This window comes from Amblyraja radiata, chromosome 8 (genome assembly GCF_010909765.2).
Source record: "Amblyraja radiata isolate CabotCenter1 chromosome 8, sAmbRad1.1.pri, whole genome shotgun sequence".
NCBI lineage: Eukaryota > Metazoa > Chordata > Chondrichthyes > Rajiformes > Rajidae > Amblyraja > Amblyraja radiata.
In genome coordinates, this window is record NC_045963.1 from 79,720,813 (window position 1) to 79,739,435 (window position 18,623).

The 18,623-nt window shown below is 45.6% G+C and overlaps 1 protein-coding gene across 2 annotated transcripts in view; it reads left to right on the forward strand.

Moving 5' to 3' along the window:
• The first annotated feature begins 618 nt into the window (after positions 1 to 618).
• The window catches only part of aftph (aftiphilin), a 56,950-nt gene continuing 38,945 nt past the window's right edge, over positions 619 to 18,623 (forward strand). Inside the window, exon 1 of one of the 2 annotated variants that reach the window (XM_033026326.1) lies at positions 619 to 835. The gene's annotated coding sequence lies outside the window, so the exon portion shown is untranslated. Of the gene's footprint in view, positions 836 to 7,561; positions 7,721 to 18,623 lie in introns of those variants that run through there. The other variant, XR_004412954.1, reaches the window with a different exon arrangement.

Consider the following 18,623-nt stretch of genomic DNA (forward strand, 5'->3'; position numbering starts at 1 on the left):
ATGAAAATTGCCATAACTGTTTTTAATACTGAAGATATGAAAGTGAATTAGGTGTCAAATTAAACTTCTTATTAAAAACCAAAAATCATTTTTGTCTGCCTTTGATAACGTTTTTGATCACTCAGATTATTGGGAATTATTAGGCGAGATTCAAAATCAGTGAGTATTGAACTTACAACTGGGCTGCTGCTGCTGCTGCTGTTGTTGTTGTTGCTTCTTCTGTTGCCGTGTGCTGTCAGCAACCAACCTAATGCCAAGACCATTGACCGAAGACACACACACAGGGTCAGGCAGCGTGTGTGGAGAGAGGCACTGGCTGATGTTTGGGTTGGTGACGTCACTTCGCTGTGTAGTTGCCACATGTGCGGCATTTTTGGCGGGAGCCCGCGGGGCGGCGGTTGGTCGCGCGCCCGTCACGTGACGCTGGGCGGTTGGCGGCGCGAGGCCACTGGCAGGTGGGGGCGGGGCGGCGCGGTGACGTCGCTCCGTGGGCGGGGCGGGACGGTATCCAGCCGTGACGCAGCGCCGTGGGCTGGGCCGCGCATTGACGAGCTGCGGTGGGCGGGTGGCGCCGTGACGTGAGGCGGTGGCCGGGGCGGGACCCAACTGTGACGCGGCGCACTGGGCGGGGCCGCGCATTGGCGTGCCGCCGTGGGCGGAGGGGCGGTGGCGCTATAACATCTTTGATGTTGACGGGCCGTGGCGTTGCCGTGCCGTGACGTCAGACGTGGGGTGGAAGGTGAGCGCGGCGGGCGGGTGGGCCGGGCCGGGGAAGCTGACGGTCCGTCTCCAACGCGGAAAATGGCAGCTGGGCGGCTGCGATAACGATCCCCAGGTGAGGCCGGGGTGGGCAGTGAGGCGACGGCTGGGAGGGAGGGAGGGAGCGAGTGAGGCCTACCCTACCCTCCCCTGCGGCCCCGACCTCCGGCCCTGACACCGCTGCTGCGGGAGGGCCCAGCTACCGGAGTCCCGGCCCTGACACCTCGCCTACCGGGCCTGGACTCAGCTACTGGAGCCGGCGCGCCGCAGCAGCCGCCCTTCCTGCTTCAGCCCCGAGCCGGTAGTCTGAGCCGGGGGCAGTGGAAGCTGTGGTCGCTGCCCTCACCTTCCCACACCGTTGCCTCGCACCGCACGTCGCCGCTTCTGCTCAGGACACCTGGTTGCAGCCGAGTCTGGTTCATGTAGCATCACCACTCCGTCCGAGGGCTTGTCTATTCGGCTGTACCAAGTTACAGCTGCCGGCCTAAGGTGCCGGTGCCGCCGTCAAACATCAGTGTGAAGAAGGGTCTCGACCCGAAACGTCACCCGTCCCTTCTCTCCGGAGATGCCGCTGAGTTACTCCAGCATTTTTGTGTCTGCCTTTAATATAATCACACGTTCCATTTAACAAGTGGAAAATTACCACCCTATTAAGTTAACAAAGTTCAAGCAACATCATTTCCATAACATTACTCCTGTTTGTAATGAGGGAATAATTTTATGTAATCTTCAAGCTGAGTATTTCAATGTGATGTTGTTTAACGTGGGTTACTTTCAAATCAAATCTGTACTTACAATGACCTACAGGATTTTTGTTCCATCGTTACATCAAAATACATACTTGAGCAGAATATTATACATTTATAAATTGAGCAAAGTTTAATCGAGTGTCTGAGTAGGAAAGGTGTTAACTTCTGCACAATAATGACAGTTCGTTTGGGAACAGTTTCAACTATGATATTAAGGCCACCTTATTTTAAAGATGTGTTTAAAAACTCGGTATGAATCCTTTAATTATTAAAATTTTGAACAAAATTGGTTTACGGCAGGGCAACTAATTGTAAGTTTCTTCTTCAGTTAATTTACTTTGACAACTGACCAGAGAGACAAGGTCAGAAATAAAAGAAGAATGTGGAATAGAAACAATGTTGGCGATCGCTATTGTCTGTGGAAAGAGAAACAGTTTTAAGATGCACAATTGAAGCATTTTATTCTGGAGGTTTCTTTTTCCACAGATGTTGTATTGCTGTCTTTATAGATATAGGATCGGTGGTACTTAATGTCTTTCTAACATAGTTATTTTGTGTAATATCTGACTAATTATGTGATGTGAATGGTATACCTGGTGGGAAAAATCAAGCATTTTTGTTTTTTCGAAGGAAAAGGAAATTTGATATTATTTTACAGATTATTCCAGCCTGCTCCCTACTTATTGTAACTCAAACAATGCAATTTATCACTTAATTATTCCATGCGTTCTTATAATATGCTGTTTTGGTGCAAGCTGTGTAGTCTGAGGGCATCATTTAATACACTGCTTAGGGCTGTGGAGGGCAGTCTTATTTTAGAGAACCCTCAATTTGATTTCAATAAAGGATTTGGTTGTTGTGTAGACCATGGGTGGTTACCACCAGTAAATATTGAAGGTACCTGTGAGTTTAAATGTGTGGGGAGGATACTGTGTAGAAGTGCTGTAGATGGGCTTAATATATATATCCATAACATAAAATGTTTATGAGGAGTCTTGTTGCTGATGCAGAGAAAATTCAATTCACAGATCTTTTACTACTACTGATTTTCTGGTGATGTGTATTAGTCGGACAAATGATTGGAGCAAGTGCTACTTGATGGTAAATTGTGAATTTCCTAGAAACATAGAAAATGGGTGCAGGAGGAGGCCATTTGGCCCTTCGAGCCAGCACCGCCAATCATTGTGATCATGGCTGATCATCTGTAATCAGTAACCCATGCCTGCCTTCTCCCCATGCTCCTTGATTCCGTTGGCCCCAAGAGCTCTATCTAACCCTCTTAAATTCATCCGGTAAATTGGCCTCCACTGCCTTCTGTGGCAGAGAATTCCACAAATTCACAACACTCTGGGTGAAAACGTTTTTTTCTCATCTCAGTTTTAAATGGCCTCCCCTTTATCCTTAGACTGTGGCCCCTGGTTCTGAACTCCCCCAACATTGGGAACATTTTTCCTGCATCTACCTTGTCCAGCCCTTTTATAATTTTATATGTTTCTATAAGATCCCCTCTCATCTTTCTAAATTCCAGTGAATACAAGCCCAGTCTTTCCAATCTTTCCTCATATGACACTCGCGCCATCCTGGCGATTAACTTTGTGAACCTACGCTGCACTGCCTCAATAGCAAGAATGTCCTTCCTCAAATTAGGAGACGAAAACTGCGCACAATACTCCAGATGTGGTCTCACCAGGGCCCTGTACAACTGCAGAAGGACCTCTTTACTGCTATACGCAAATCCTCTTGTTATGAAGGTCTACATACCATTAGGTTTCTTCACTGCCTGCTGTACCTGCATGTTTACTTTCAGTGACTGGTGTACAAGGACACCCAGGTCTCGTTACACTTCCCTTTTCCCTAATCTGCCACCATTCAGATAATAGTCTGCTTCCTTGTTCTTGCTGCCAAAGGGGATAACCTCACATTTATCTGCATTATATTGCATCTGCCATGCATCTGCCCACTCACTCAACCTGTCCAAGTCACCCTGCTACCTCCTTGCATCCTCTTCGCAGTTCACACTGCCACCCATCTTTGTGTCATCTGCAAATCTGTGTTGGGGGAGTCCAGAATCAGGGGCCACAGTTTAAGAAAAAGGGGTAGGCCATTTAGAACGGAGATGCAGAAAAACATTTTCAGCCAGAGAGTTGTGAATCTGTGGAATTCTCTGCCTCAGAAGGCAGTGGAGGCCAATTCTCTGGATGCTTTCAAGAGAGAGTTAGATAGAGCTCACTGAAGATAACGGAGTCAAGGGATATGGGGAGAAGGCAGGAACGGGGTACTGATTGTGGATGATCAGCCATGATCACAGTGAATGGCGGTGGTGGCTCGAAGGGCCGAATAATAATAATAATAATAAATTTTATTTATGGGCGCCTTTCAAGAGTCTCAAGGACACCTTACAAAAATTTAGCAGGTAGAGGAAAAACGTGTAAGGGGAATTAAATAAATAGTAGAGACATGACTAGTACACAAAGTAAAGACAGAATACAATTCAAAACACAATATGAGGCAATTAGTGCACAGATGAAAAGGGAGGGGGACGTGGGGCTAAGGATAGGCAGAGGTGAAGAGATGGGTCTTGAGGCGGGACTGGAAGATGGTGAGGGACACGGAATTGCGGATCAGTTGGGGGAGGGAGTTCCAGAGCCTGGGAGCTGCCCTGGAGAAGGCTCTGTCCCCAAAACTGCGGAGGTTGGGCTTGTGGATGGAGAGGAGACCGGCTGATGTGGATCTGAGGGACCGTGAGGGTTGGTAGGGGGAGAGGAGGTCAGTGAGATATGGGGGGGCCAGATGGTGGAGGGCTTTGTAGGTGAGGACCAGGATTTTGTAGGTGATCCGGTGGGAGATGGGAAGCCAGTGAAGTTGTTTGAGGACTGGAGTGATGTGATGCCAGGGTTTGGTGTGGGTGATGAGTCGGGCGGCTGCATTCTGGACCAGTTGGAGTCGGTTGATGTAGGTGGAGCTGATGCCAAGGAGAAGTGAGTTACAATAGTCCAGTCGGGAGGAGATGAAGGCATGGATGAGTCTTTCAGCAGCGGGAGGTGTGAGAGAGGGTCTGAGTTTGGCGATGTTGCGGAGATGAAAGAAGGAGGTTTTAATGACATGGCGGATGTGAGGCTCAAGGGAGAGGGTGGAATCAAAGATCACGCCAAGGTTGCGGGCCTTGGGAGATGGGGAGAGTGGGGTTATTGATTTTGCTGAGTGTGGCTTTGGAGCCTCTGAGGAGGAATTCTGTCTTATCGCTGTTGAGTTTGAGGAAGTTATGTTGCATCCAGGTTTTTATAGCTGACAAACAGGAGTTGATATGGGAGAGGGGGGGGGGGGGGGTTGTGGGGGGATTTGGTGCCGAGGTAGATCTGGGTGTCATCGGCGTAACAGTGGAAGTCCAGATTGAAGTGGCGGAGTATTTGACCAAGGGGGAGGATGTAGATGATGAAGAGGAGGGGGCCGAGTACGGAGCCTTGGGGAACGCCTTGAGTGACTGTGGCTGTAGCAGAGGTGTGGTTGTGGAGAGAGAAGAAGTGGGATCTGTTGGAAAGGTAGGAACGGAGCCAGCTGAGTGCAGAGCCTTCAATGCCGAGATCTTTGAGTCTGGTGAGCAGGATGTTATGGTTCACTGTATCGAAGGCTGCGCTCAGGTCAAGGAGGATGAGGATGTTGAGGACTTTGAGGTCTGAACCAGTGTCAGCAGAGGTGAGGAGGTCGTTGAGGACTTTGAGGAGAGCAGTTTCTGTGCTATGGAGGGGGCGAAAGCCAGATTGGAGGGGTTCAAGTAGGTTATACGCAAGGAGGTGGGAATGAAGTTGCGACGCAACGATACACTCCAGGGTTTTTGAAAGAAAGGGGAGGTTTGAGATTGGGCGGTAGTTAATGAGAGAGGAGGGATCAAGACCAGGTTTCTTTAAGATTGGTGTGACAGCAGCAGTTTTGAAAGCGGAGGGGACAATTCCTTGGGACAATGAGGAGTTGAAGAGATTAGTGAGGTAGGGGCAGAGAACGGGGAGGCAGGACTTCAGCAGGGTAGTGGGGAGAGGGTCGAGGGAGCAGGTAGTGGGTTTGGAAGAGCTGATGAGTTTGGGGATTTCAATAGGGGTGACCAGGTCAAACTGGGAGAGGAAGCAGTGTGGAGGCGAGGAGTAAGGAGGTCAGTGGAGATGTTGAAAGGAGGGGCCTTGGTAGGTGGTGGAGTAGATGCTGGGGAGTCGGGTACAGGGGATAAAGATTGATAGATGGTGCTGATTTTATCAGCGAAAAATTGGAGGAATGAATTGCAGAGAACCGGAGTAGAGCTAGGAAGAGTGTTTGCTCGAGGCTTGAGGAGGTTGCCCACTGTGGAGAAGAGGGTTCTGTGGTTTAGGCAGGGATCAGTGAATATGGAGGAGAGGTAGGCAGATTTTGCAGCAATGAGGGCATCTTTGTAGTCGGTGAGGTGGAGTTTGTAAACTTCAAGGAGGACTGTGAGAGATGATTTCTTTGTGAGTCGTTCAAGTCGGCGACCAGTCTGTTTCAGTTTACGAAGTGCAGGTGTGTACCAGGGTGAAGATGTGTTGAAAGTTACGGTTCTTGTTTTGAGGGGGGCCATAGTGTTGAGGGAGGTAGACAAGGTGGAGTTGAGATGGTTTGTGAGATCATCAGGTGAGATGGGGGCTGAGTCCAGGGGGAGAGTGGTGGAGAGGAGGTCAGAGAGATGGAGGGGATCAATGGATTTTAGATTACGGAAGGTGATTTCTCGGAGGAAGCGGGGGCGAGGTGTCGGAGAAGGGATGGTGAACCGTATAAGCTTATGATCAGAGAGGGGGAAGAGGCATGGATGGAGGTCGCGTACCGGTTGATTTGTGGAGCAGCCCAGGTCAAGGATGTGACCTTTGTCATGGGTGGGAAAGGTGACGTGCTGAGTGAGAGAGAAGTTGTCAAGTAAAAAGGCGAATTCAGATGCGAGCTTGCAGGTGGGGGAGTCCATGTGAATATTTAAGTCACCAAGTAGCAGCAGACGTGGGGAGAGGGATGAGGCAAGTGTGAGGAGTTCAGTGAAGTCAGATAGCGAATGACCTACTCCTGCACCTATTGTCTATTAAATTTGCTAGTGTTACTTTTAATTCCATCTAAATCAGTAATATATTGTAAATAGTTGCGGTCGCAGTACCGAGCCTTGCGGCACTCCATTCGCCACTACCTGTCATTCTGACAGGGACCCGTTTATTCCAACTCTTTGTTTCCTGTCTGCCAACCAATTCTCTGTCCATGTCAATATCATAGCCCCAATACCACATGCTTAATTTTTCCCACTAATCTCCTCATTTATCATTGGCCACCGTCTTTGATTAATAATTTCTGTTGAAATGAAAATCATGATTTCTGATTGAGGAGTTAATTGGGTTCAAGGCGGTGAAAGGATTCTATTAGAATTGATAGGAGACACAGTTGTTTGCTTGTATTGGAATATTCCAGGTAATAGTTTGAATATATTGAATGTTTCCTTCAATCCTGAAGCAGTGTGAGCACCAGAACTGCACATATTGCAGCTGTGTCTTAGTAAGTTTTACAGAGAGCATTTACAGAAGTTGTGCCCTGCCCTGATATCCCACGTTCAAATCTTGTTCCATCCATCAACCAGGGCAATTACTCTTGAGGCCTATTTGGTTTCGGGCTTCTTTAATTGATATCTTGACATCGGATGGGATGTTATTAAAAGGCCTTTACCAGATTTTCTGGAGCGTTGAATGGAGAAAAGTGGGCAGCATATCCAGGGAAAATATCAAGGGGAATAGCAGGTAGTGGAAGATGTGGAGAAGGAATGACTCAAACAGGAAAATGAGAACAGAAGTTATTACATACCAGATTTCTATGGAAAGTTTTGAGTCCAATTGGGGAACTGAAAATCCCAGTGTTGCCGGATGCTGCAATGCCTCGGGTATTAAAACCTAATTCCAGCAATGTCCAGCCTTCCACTTTAGAGATCTCAGCATCACTGGCAAGGTCAGCCTTTATTACCCATTGCTAGCTCGCCTACTGATGGTGTTGTGATACACTGCAGCCTTTCTGATCTACAGTACAGTGCTTGCTGCTTTTGGGAGAGAGTTCTAATGACAGGAATGGTGCCGAGCGCAGGTTCATGGAGTGCACGAGACCCGTGTTCTGAGAACCCACCGAAACACAGCCTTTTACATCTGATACTGTGTTGAAGAATTAACTGGAATAGTCAGGGAACCCTGGTAAGAGTGATTATAATAAGAGAATGTTATGTAAATACAGAAAGTGACTTAGTTCAGTCGTAAATCTGAATAAAGGAAACAATGATTGGGAAACAATTTAAAAGTTTTGAGAATAATCAAACAATGGATAACCTATAAAGAATTAATTCTGTTTTGAGTAGTATTATGGAGTGGTTACTCAACAGGAGACCCATTGTATCCATGCTGGCTCTCCACCTGAATAACTGGGTAGTTCAATCAACACTGTGTCTCTGCAGCTTACAAATGTTACAAAAAGGTTCACCAGACTGATTCCTGGGATGTCAGGACTTTCATATGAAGAAAGACTGGATAGACTCGGTTTGTACTCGCTAGAATTTAGAAGATTGAGGGGGGATCTTATAGAAACGTACAAAATTCTTAAGGGGTTGGACAGGCTAGATGCAGGAAGATTGTTCCCAATGTTGGGGAAGTCCAGAACAAGGGGGTCACAGTTTAAGGATAAAGGGGAAATCTTTTAGGACCGAGATGAGGAAAACTTTTTTCACACAGAGAGTGGTGAATCTGTGGAATTCTCTCCCGCAGAAGGTAGTTGAGGCCAGTTCATTGGCTATATTTAAGAGGGAGTTAGATGTGGCCCTTGTGGCTAAAGGGATCAGGGGGTATGGAGAGAAGGCAGGTACAGGATACTGAGTTGGATGATCAGCCATGATCATATTGAATGGCGGTGCAGGCTCGAAGGGCACCTATTTTCTATGTTTCTATGTTTCTGCACCATAACTATCCTTTGTGAAGGCCTGAGTGGAACCAGCATCCACCATACTTACTGACGTGCATTCCAGTTTCTTACCGATGATGCATAAAAATATTAATTAGAAACAGGCATTGATCGACCATCGATCACTTGTTTACGCTTGTTCCAGGTTATGCCACTTTCGCATCCACTGTCACACATCAGGGGCAATTTTTCAGAGGCCGACTAACCTACAGACCCACGTGTCTTTTGAATGTGAGGAAACCCGCATGGTCACAGGGAGAATGTGCAAACACCACATAGCCAAATGCAATTTTTATTCTCTTCCTGGTTATTTAATACCAGTGATCCCACCTTGATCTCTCCACCGAAGGGTACAACCTTCCATGATCCCCGTTTTCCAGACTTATCATTTTATACACATTCAAATTCACGCTCATCTTTGAAGTGGATTCTTGTAACTATAGTTCTTCCCAGGAACTATTCTTATCAATCTCTGCTGGGTTGTCTCCATCCTAGCTATAATGTGTCAACCAGACTTGAACGCAACGCTCGCTTTGTGGCCAGGTGTCAGGCAGCATCTGTGGAGAACATGGTTTATAAAGGTTAAGCATAAACTAGCTACTTGCATGCTTTATATTGATAAACAACTGACATTTGTGTGCTTTTTAGCTGCTCTCGTAACCTGCCCTGCCACTTACAATCATATATGCACCTTTGGATTCTCACAGATCTTTGGCTCCTGAACCCCTTTAGAAGAAGAATTTTTATCCTATATTACACCTCATTCTTCCTGACAAATTAATTGCCTTGCATTTCCCTGCATTAAATGTGAGCTGTCATGAAAGGACACAGAATGCTGACTCAGCGGGTCAGGCAGCATCTGTGGAGAACATGGATCGGTGACGTTTCACAAAGTGCTGGAGTAACCCAACGTATCTGAAGATCATGAAGATGGTCAAAGTTCCTGGGATTTCCTCCTGTATTTCCCTCCATTTAAAAAAACATTTGGGCAGGAACATGGATAGGATTAGAGGGATATGGGCCAAACGCGAGCATGTGGGACAAGTGTAAATGGGACGTATTGATTGGTGTGGGTAAGTTGGGCCAAAGGGCCTGTTTCCATACGGTATGCCTCTTCTTCGTCATCTCGTTCTAGTCCCGGTGACTTGTCCGTTTCATGTTCCTTTCATTTTTCTAATAGTTGTGTTCTATTAATTTCTAATCAATGTCTCAACTTTCTCCTTCCACTATTGGGCATATATTCCTGTTTGTGAATCTTAGACCCGAAGAACCCCAACAGATCTCTGTTTATTTTGACATTTAATCTCTTCTTCTGTCTTTTTTTGTCTCTTATTTTAACTTTCACTTTCTGCCTGAATCTGTTGTGATCAGTCAGAAGGGTCACGACCATAAACGTCACCCATTCCTTCTCTCCAGAGATGCTGCCTGTCCCACTGAGTTATTCCAGCTTTTTATGTCTATCTTTGATTTAAACCAGCATCTGTAGTTCCTTCCTGTTGTGATCAGCATGGTTCTTGCTGGTATGTGGGACCTCGCGTGCAGGCAGCCTTTTATGCTTTTTGTTCCTGTGTGCCTTTCATTATCCATAGTGCTTTGGATTTGTTTGATATAAATAAAACTGGAAATTTGTTTTCTGCTGTAAATGTAAATCACGGGCTGTATGTTTAGAAACCTCTACAATGTACACTGACGACACAGACGGATTATGCTGGAATCTGCTGCAATGAACGAGATGCTGGGGGAACTCGGTGGGTCGGGCAGCATGTGGAGGGAAACGGATAGTCAACTCTGTGTTGAGACCCTTCATGTAGACTGAAAGAGTAGATGGGAGATAGCCTTTATACAGGTGTATGGGAAGGGTGTGGCAAGACCTGGTAAGTGATAGGATCCACATGAGGACGGATTGATGGTCCAGTGGAGGTGGGTGGAGAAAAGGGTGGAGATGGCAACAGTGGCTGGGAGATGATGTGGATGCAACAAAGACAGCATCTGTGGAGTGAAATGGGCTGCAGATTATCAAAACATAGGTGCAGGAGGAGGCCCTTTGAGCTAGCACCGCCATTCATTGTGATCATGGCTGATCGTCCCCTATCAATAACCCGTGCCTGCCTTCTCCCCATATCCCTTGACTCCACTAGCCCCAGTGACTTGAATCCATCCAGTGACTTGGCCTCCACTGCCCTCTGGCAGGGAATTCCATAAATTCACAACTCTCTGGGTGAAAACGTTTTTTTCTCACCTCAGTCTTAAATGACCTCCCCTTTATTCTAAGACTGTGGCCCCTGGTTCTGGACTCACCCAACATTGGAAACATTTTTCCTGCATCTAGCTTGTCCAGTCCTTTTATAATTTTATATGTTTCTATAAGATAACCCCCTCTTCCTTCTAAACTCCAGTGAATACAAGCCTAGTCTTTTCAATCTTTCCTCAGTCCCACCATCTCAGGGATCAATCTCGTGAACCTACGCTGCACTGCCTCAATCACAAGGATGTCCTTCTTCTAATTAGGAGACCAAAACTGTACACAAGAAACCTGACAAAAGGTGAAAGGAACCAAACACGTGAGGTAAATGGGCAGATGGGAACAGTGGGGAGGGGGGCGGGGGTGCAGGGGAGAGAGAGTCTCCAGTGGGTGGAGTGTATGGGTGATAGACGGGGAGAAGTTGGGAGAGGAGAAAAAAACTGGGAGATGGGTTGGCTTGGAAAGAAGGGTGTGCGTGAGCGGTCCTGGGTAGATCGGAAGAGGAGAGAAAGGGGGAGCAGATTGCCTAATATTGTCATTCAATGTGTATAGATTGTCAGCATTGGCACAATGGGCTGCATGATCTGGTTCTGTTTACGTTTTACAAAGGAAAATGGGATCACTGGCAAAAGCTTCCCAGTAGGTTTGTGGGATAATCAGGCCTTTCCTTCTAATAGGTGACTTGGAGCCTGGAAGGGGGTTGTATACTTGCATCCTCAACCACATTTAATTGACAAATTGCGAGGAAATGATTCTGTATTTTAAGAAAAGAAATATTAAACTTGTGCTGAGTTTTTTTTATGGAGACATCTAACACCAAAATCAATAATGCACAAGGGAGCCAAAGCAAGACTATGCTGCATGTTACATCAGTAGTTTTTCCATTCCTATTTGCCAGAAACTTGTCGTGGTTTCATTTCTTGACACAGTTGCTCTAATGTCTGAGCTTAGACAATTGTATTGAGTTTGATAACATCCTTGATTTAATTCATCCACTAAGCTTTTTGTGATAATATACATTTCTCAAAGCAGTGTTTTGGTATATGATACAGGTTCTTCATCATAGGTCACAATTCTGTTGAAGTGCTTTTGCAGGGGTCAACAGAACAACTTATTCCAGTATACTATGGTTTAAGAAGGAACTGCAGATGCTGGAAAATCGAAGGTAGACAAAAATGCTGGAGAAACTCAGTGGGTGCAGCAGCATCTATGGAGCGAAGGAAATGGGCAACGTTTCGGGCCCGAAAAGTTGCCTATTTCCTTCGCTCCATAGATGCTGCTGCACCCGCTGTGTTTCTCCAGCATTTTTGTTTACCTTATTCCAATATACATTGAACAATATAAATGCTGCCAGATTGAGTGGTCGAGAGTTTTTAACTGCAACATGCAGTAAAACAAATGTGAAATGAAACTGCAAATGCTTTTGTCCATTGTCTTAGAATCTTAAGCATCGCCATAAAGAAACAATAGTTTAATCTTCTCTCCGTGTTTGTGACTTGGGTTAAGTCAAGGCAAGTGCTTCTCCAGTTACACTTTAAATACGGTGAAAGATTCGACTGCGTCTTTGTGCGCAGCCCATTCCAAAACCCAACTCAATGTCCTAAAATAAATGTAATTCTTTTGTTATCCTACATTTATGTTCCCTATTTATTCTGCCTCGCAAGTATAAATTGGTCCTTGCTGTCTCCCTGTTTTAAGCTTTGTCAAAGTTATATGTTGATTAAATTTGATTACTATTAAAACCTCTTACTTTAGAACTAATGTGCATTGAGCCAGTCTGAGAAGAACGAAGATGCTGCAGAAAGCAAGTACTTAGATACAAAAGATGTTAATTTTTTTTACAATGACGCTTCTTGCATTATGATCCCTTTTTCTGCAGTTTTGTTGTCCCTTCTCTGGTTTCATTGTTCCACCCTTCGTTTGGACTGGTTTCCTCCTGGCTTGGAACACAGTTTCATTTAAGTACTGTATTTCCCGGCAATGAATACGCACGCCACCACCCCCACCGATTGCGCCTGTGCCGAAGGACACCGTGGCTGGCTGGTGGGCGGGCTGGCAGAAGGCGCTAAGGTGGCAGCCGGTTCCGCTGTCTGGTCCCGGCGGCCGCTCGCAGCTACCCGAGCTACTTCCCTCCCTGGACACAATGCAGTGGCTCCGCGCCCGAAGCGCTGCGGCAGCTGTGGTGAGTGAGTGGGTTGCTGGCATGAACCCCGACCCTCTCCTTCTCAACTCTCCTGCCCTCCCCGCGACTTTACCGCTGGCGGCCCAGTCAAGTTTACTACTTTGTGCAGCCTAGGTCGTGCTGACCCGTGCTAGACTTCCCACACGCTGTGGAAAGGAATTCCCCCTCCCCCCCCCAAAGGTATTCCCCCCCCCCCCCCCCCCCCCAGCAGCACTGTCCTTTTGCAGCCACTTCACACAGTTCCAAGGTCGAAGGCGTGGCAGGTTCAGCGTAATCAGCATAACAATTATACAATTTTCGTACAGCTTCAGTTTTAACATTTTATAAACTGATAAATGAATTGGGGGGGGAAAAAGTAAAAAGGAGAGAATGAAGAGAAAGAAGAAAGATACAAAAAAGAGAAGAAAAACCCCGTGAACTGACAAAAAAGTGAGAGAGAAAAATGGAGATATGTCCCACTATCCTTCCCTACCCAAGCATCGGTTTTAAATGTGTGTTCAACCATTCTGTTGAAGAAATTCAATGAAAGGAGACCATATTTTGGAAAATTGGTCTGATTTATTGGACAAAACCAGCCTTATTTTTTCTAAATGTAGTGTCTCGGTCATTTCTGTGATCTACATCTTCACTATGGGGGCTGTTATCTTTTTCCAGAATTTAAGTATGAGTTTTTTTTCGCATTTATTAAACCATAGTCAAGGAAACGTCTTTGGAATGTCATTAACTTGGAGCAGCCCTCTGACATTCCTAATATTAGTTTTGAGTCTGACTCCAATTGAATTTTGAGTGTTTTAGAAATGGTATTGAATATTCCCATCTAGAAATTTTGTGTTTTTATACAGGATACAAAAGAATGGGTTAGGGTAGCTTCTTGGAGGTGACATTTATCACAGAGAGGGGAGACAGTTGGGGAAATCTTATTCAATTTGGTTTTTGAGTAGTATAACCTATGCAATATTTTGAATTGTATCAGGCAATGCCTGACATTTAAAGAACAGTAATGTATGTATAGTAGGCTTTCCTCCCATATATCTTTTGAAATAGGTAAACCCAACTCGTCCTCCCATGCTCACCTATAAATCTCAGAAGGTGGGGTATCAGTATTTAAGAAAGGGTTATAAATGTATGATATCAACTTACTTGTATCGGCATGTCTATTCAAACAATCGTCTAATATATCTGGACCCATAGAAGGACAATCTTGTGTATATGTTTTCACATAATCTTGGATTTGAAGGTATCTAAAATAAATGTTTGCGTTCAAGTGATATTTCTCCTGTAGTTCTTGAAAAGAAAAAAGAGTCTCCTTATAGAGGCCTCTCACAGTATTAATTCCCATTGAACAAACACCATATCTAAAGTAGACGGTTTAAACGAGGGATTGTTTGCAATAGGAAGCAGGAGAGACAAGTTTCTCAATTTAAGGCTGAATTTCAACTGTTTCCAGATACGTATGGTACTATGTATTATCGGATTTTGCTCATACGTTAACATTCAAATGTATTGGAGATAGGAGGATCGAGCCTATATTAAAAGGCAAACAATCTTCCCTCTCCTTTTTTAACCAGTTTACATGTTGACATGTATCGTCCAACCAGAAGATTATATTTTTAATGTTGGTTGCCCAGTAGTAAAAAAGTGTCTTAGGAAGAGGTAATCCTCCATTTTCTTTGGGTTTGCACAAATGTCTTTTGTGTATTCTATGAGTTTTGTAGTCCCAAATAAAATTATTGACAGTAGAATTAATTTTTCTACTGGCAGTATTTTATTACAGTAAAATTGTGTCTTTATTGAACAATAAGATTGTTATCTATCCAAATGGCAAGAAAATATGGAAATATCTTAGAAGTAGTGGATGAGCTTGAGGCTGAGTTGGAGATTGGTAGATATGACATTGTGGCGATTACAGAGACGTGGCTGCAGGAGGATCGGGACTGGGAACTGAATATTCAGGGTTATACATTCCATAGAAAGGACAGGCAGATGGGCAGAGGAGGTGGGGTAGCTCTGTTGGCGAGGGATGAAATTCAGTTCCTTGCGAGGGGTGACATAGGGACTGACGATGCAGCGGGACAGGCAATATCTCTGGAGGGAAGGAATGGGTGACGTTTCGGGGCGAGACCCTTCTTCACACTAAAATTGACGGGAAAGGGAAACGAGAGATATAGACGATGATGTCTGAAGAAGGGTCTCGACCCGAAATGTTACCCATTCCTTTTCTCCAGAGATGCTTCCTCACCCGCTGAGTTACTCCAGCCTTTTGTGTCTACCTTTGATTTAAACCAGCATCTGCAGTTCTTTCTTACATATGATGATGTTGAGAGATGTATAGAACAATGAATGAAAGATATGCAAAAAAGTAATGATAATTGAATTGAATTGAATCCTTTATTTGTCATTCAGACCTTTCGGTCTGAACGAAATGTCATTGCCTGCAGCCATACATTTAATAATAAACAACACACAATAAACACAAATTAACATCCACCACAGTGAGTTCACCAAGCACCTCCTCACTGTGATGGAGGCAAAAGCCTTTGGGCTGCTGTCTCTTCCCTCCTCTTCTCCCTCTGCGCTGAGGCGATACCCCACCGGCCGATGGTGAGTCAGTTCCGCGGTTCAAGCTCCGCGGCCCGGGGGTGGTCGAAGCTGCCGCCCTCCAGTCCAGCGGACGCAGCTGTTGCCACGGGAGCTCCGGAAAACAGGCACCAATCTGTGACTCGCGAGCTCCCGGCGATGTCGTCCACTGGCCCCCGGCCGAGCCCCGGATTCAGGCCGCCGCCAGAACGCTGCCTCAGATACCGGTGCACCGTCTCCGCCCTCACGGGAGCGTCTCAGCCCCGCACCGGGCCGCCCACACGGGAGCGCCTTCCAGCCGGGAGCCGGGCCGTGTCTCAGGAGTGTCTCAGCCCCACGCCGTCCGCCCTCACCGGAGTGCCGAGTCGTGCCGCTGCCCGAACGCCGCCGCAGCTCGAAGTTGGTAAGTCCTCCGGAGCCTCGAGGTCGGTCGTAGGTTGGAGGCCGCCAGCTCCGCCGTTAGGCCTCAGCTCAGACGGGGGAAGAGAAGGGGGATACGACAAGAAAGTCGCATTCCCCCGAAGGGAGAGACAGAAAGCCCTGTTTCAGCCCCCCCCCCCCCACACATAACACAACCTAATAACCAAAAGTTTAACTGAACAAAACAAAAAACCCCAAAAAAAACAACACAAAATAGTAAAAACAAACAGACTGCAGGCGAGCCGCAGCCGTTTCACAGCGCCGCCACTTCCGGAATAAAGGAAATGGGCCATTTTGAGCGGTTTGGCATTGTCAGAGTGAGTCTAAATGTACATTGGAGGAGCAGCACCTTGTATTCCATGTGGGCAGCTTACAGCCCAGTGGTATGAGTATTGAGATATTCATATTGAGTAACTATATACAGTTCAGTCTGAAGAAGGGTCTCGACCCGAAACGTCACCCATTCCTTCTCTCCAGAGATGCTGTCTGTCCCGCTGAGTTACTCCAGCTTTTTGTGTTTATCTTCGGTTTAAACCAGCATCTGCAGTTCCTTCCTACGCATTCTCTTTCTACAGATGTGCCTGAGTGAGCGTTTCCATCATTCTCATTTTATAAAGTAGTGTAGGTGTAATTTAACATGCTCCATGATAAATATTTTTACATCTTGACCAATGTTGTTCTATCTACGATATTTTAATTACTGCTAGTTGAATAGAAAAAAGTGGATTCTTAAGTTTTAATGCACTAAATGCTTAATGTTTCATGAAATTAATTTTGAGGCTTTGCAGTTTTGTTGAACCTTCTCTTCGGTCTTGCTAATGGATATCTTCCTGCAACCAAGGGTCGATATGTTGTTAACCTCTGATTGTATTTCAGAATCATTTGTTAGAATTTTGTTCAAATAATTAAAAACTATAGATGAGCTGATTGTCATAAACACAAGGAACAAAGGATTTCATTGCACCCTGATGAACGTGACAATCAAACAGTTTCTAATCTGTAACGTTTTTATTCTATTAGCGGATAATCTCTGTTGGAAGTGACTGACCTTGCAGAATGGTTCTGGTGAATGCTGCTACCTGTATCTGTTGTAACTCCTTGTGCAGCAAGATGGATCAGTGTTGGGCTTCACCCATAAGATAATGTTTGTTTCAACAAGGTTCTTCATCTAAACATCTTGGTTTGAAACAGCAACTACAAATCAATGAAGCTGCCATTTAGAACGGAGACGAGGAAACGCATGTTCTCACAGAGAGTGGTGAGTCTGTGGAATTCTCTGCCTCAGAGGGCAGTGGAGGCAGGTTCTCTGGATGCTTTCAAGAGAGAACTAGATAGGGCTCTTAAAGATAGCGGAGTCAAGGGATATGGGGAGAAGGCAGGAACGGGGTACTGATTGGGGATGATCAGCCATGATCACATTGAATGGGGGTGCTGGCTCAAAGGGCCGAATGGCCTACTCCTGCACCTATTGTCTATTGAATTAAATCTATGATTTTAATTTGCCTCATTGGTCTAGTGGGCTGAGTCTTCCAGATTTCTACATTTATAAGAAGAATTTGGTCATAATGACTTTCAATTTAATTTGATTAATTTTGCTGTTAACATACTGTGCGTTGTAAAGCGGCCTTTTCACGGGGCGACTTAACGCAAGAGTTAACCAGAGTTTAACATCGTGGGAACCTCGTGCGATAACAGTACGGCATTCGTGGACCACCGTAGCGCTAACGGCAGGTAATCGTGTATCTTGGTCACTCGGGAGAAAATTCAAGAAAGTTTGAATTTCTCCAAGAGTGACTTGGACACTTGTGGTTGAGCATTGCAACATTATATGAACGTAGTGGCCAGTGTGATATCCGTAATAACTCTTGCGGGTACCGTGGGAACTCCTGCGAACGGTGAACCCGGAAGCTGGACAGAGGGGACAGAAGGTGAGTAAAAATTGTCTTCTGTGGGATTGAATTTAAAAAATAAATAAAAATAAAGGTTTGCATCCGCATATGGACATCAACTTATTCATGAGTTATGTTAATGAGATTCAAGAAAATAACTATAATCTTTAAAAGGGACTTTAAAAGGGACTTTACTGAAAGGTTACGCATTTTTATGGTCCGTGAGAAATTTTTCACATGTACTCCTTTGAGAGATACAGCTCGGAGTCCTCGCCGACTAGCGATCGATGCCTTTCCGAAGCAGGGTCCGGAACGCTACCAATCAATGTTCTCCAGAGACCCGTGTAAGGAGTGAACTGCACATGCTGGTTTAAACCGAAGACAGACACAAAACGCTGGAGTAACTCAGCGAGTCAAGCAGCATCTCTGGAGAAAAATAGCTGATGTTTCGGGACGAGACACATCTTCAGACTAAATTCCGATTAGGATGTCTGAAGAAGGGTTCCGATTCGAATCGCCACCTATTCTTTTTCTCCAGAGATATCGAGACCCTTCTGATATGCTGCCTGTGGTCGATAAATGCATAACCTTTCAGTAAAGTCCCTTTTAAAGTCCCTTTTAAAGATTATAGTCGAGGGAGAGGAGGGGGAGACAGATGGGGGTGTCTTCATTTACTGGCGGCGGGTGTCTGTCACTGAAACAGGCAGGTGAGATTTCACATCCACCTTGTGTGTGCCTCTCTCTCTCTCTCTCCCTCCCTCTTACACAGGCTGAGAGACTCTGCCTCTGTGAGTGTACGTCTCTTTCTCCCCCTCTCCCACACGCAGTAAGACCGA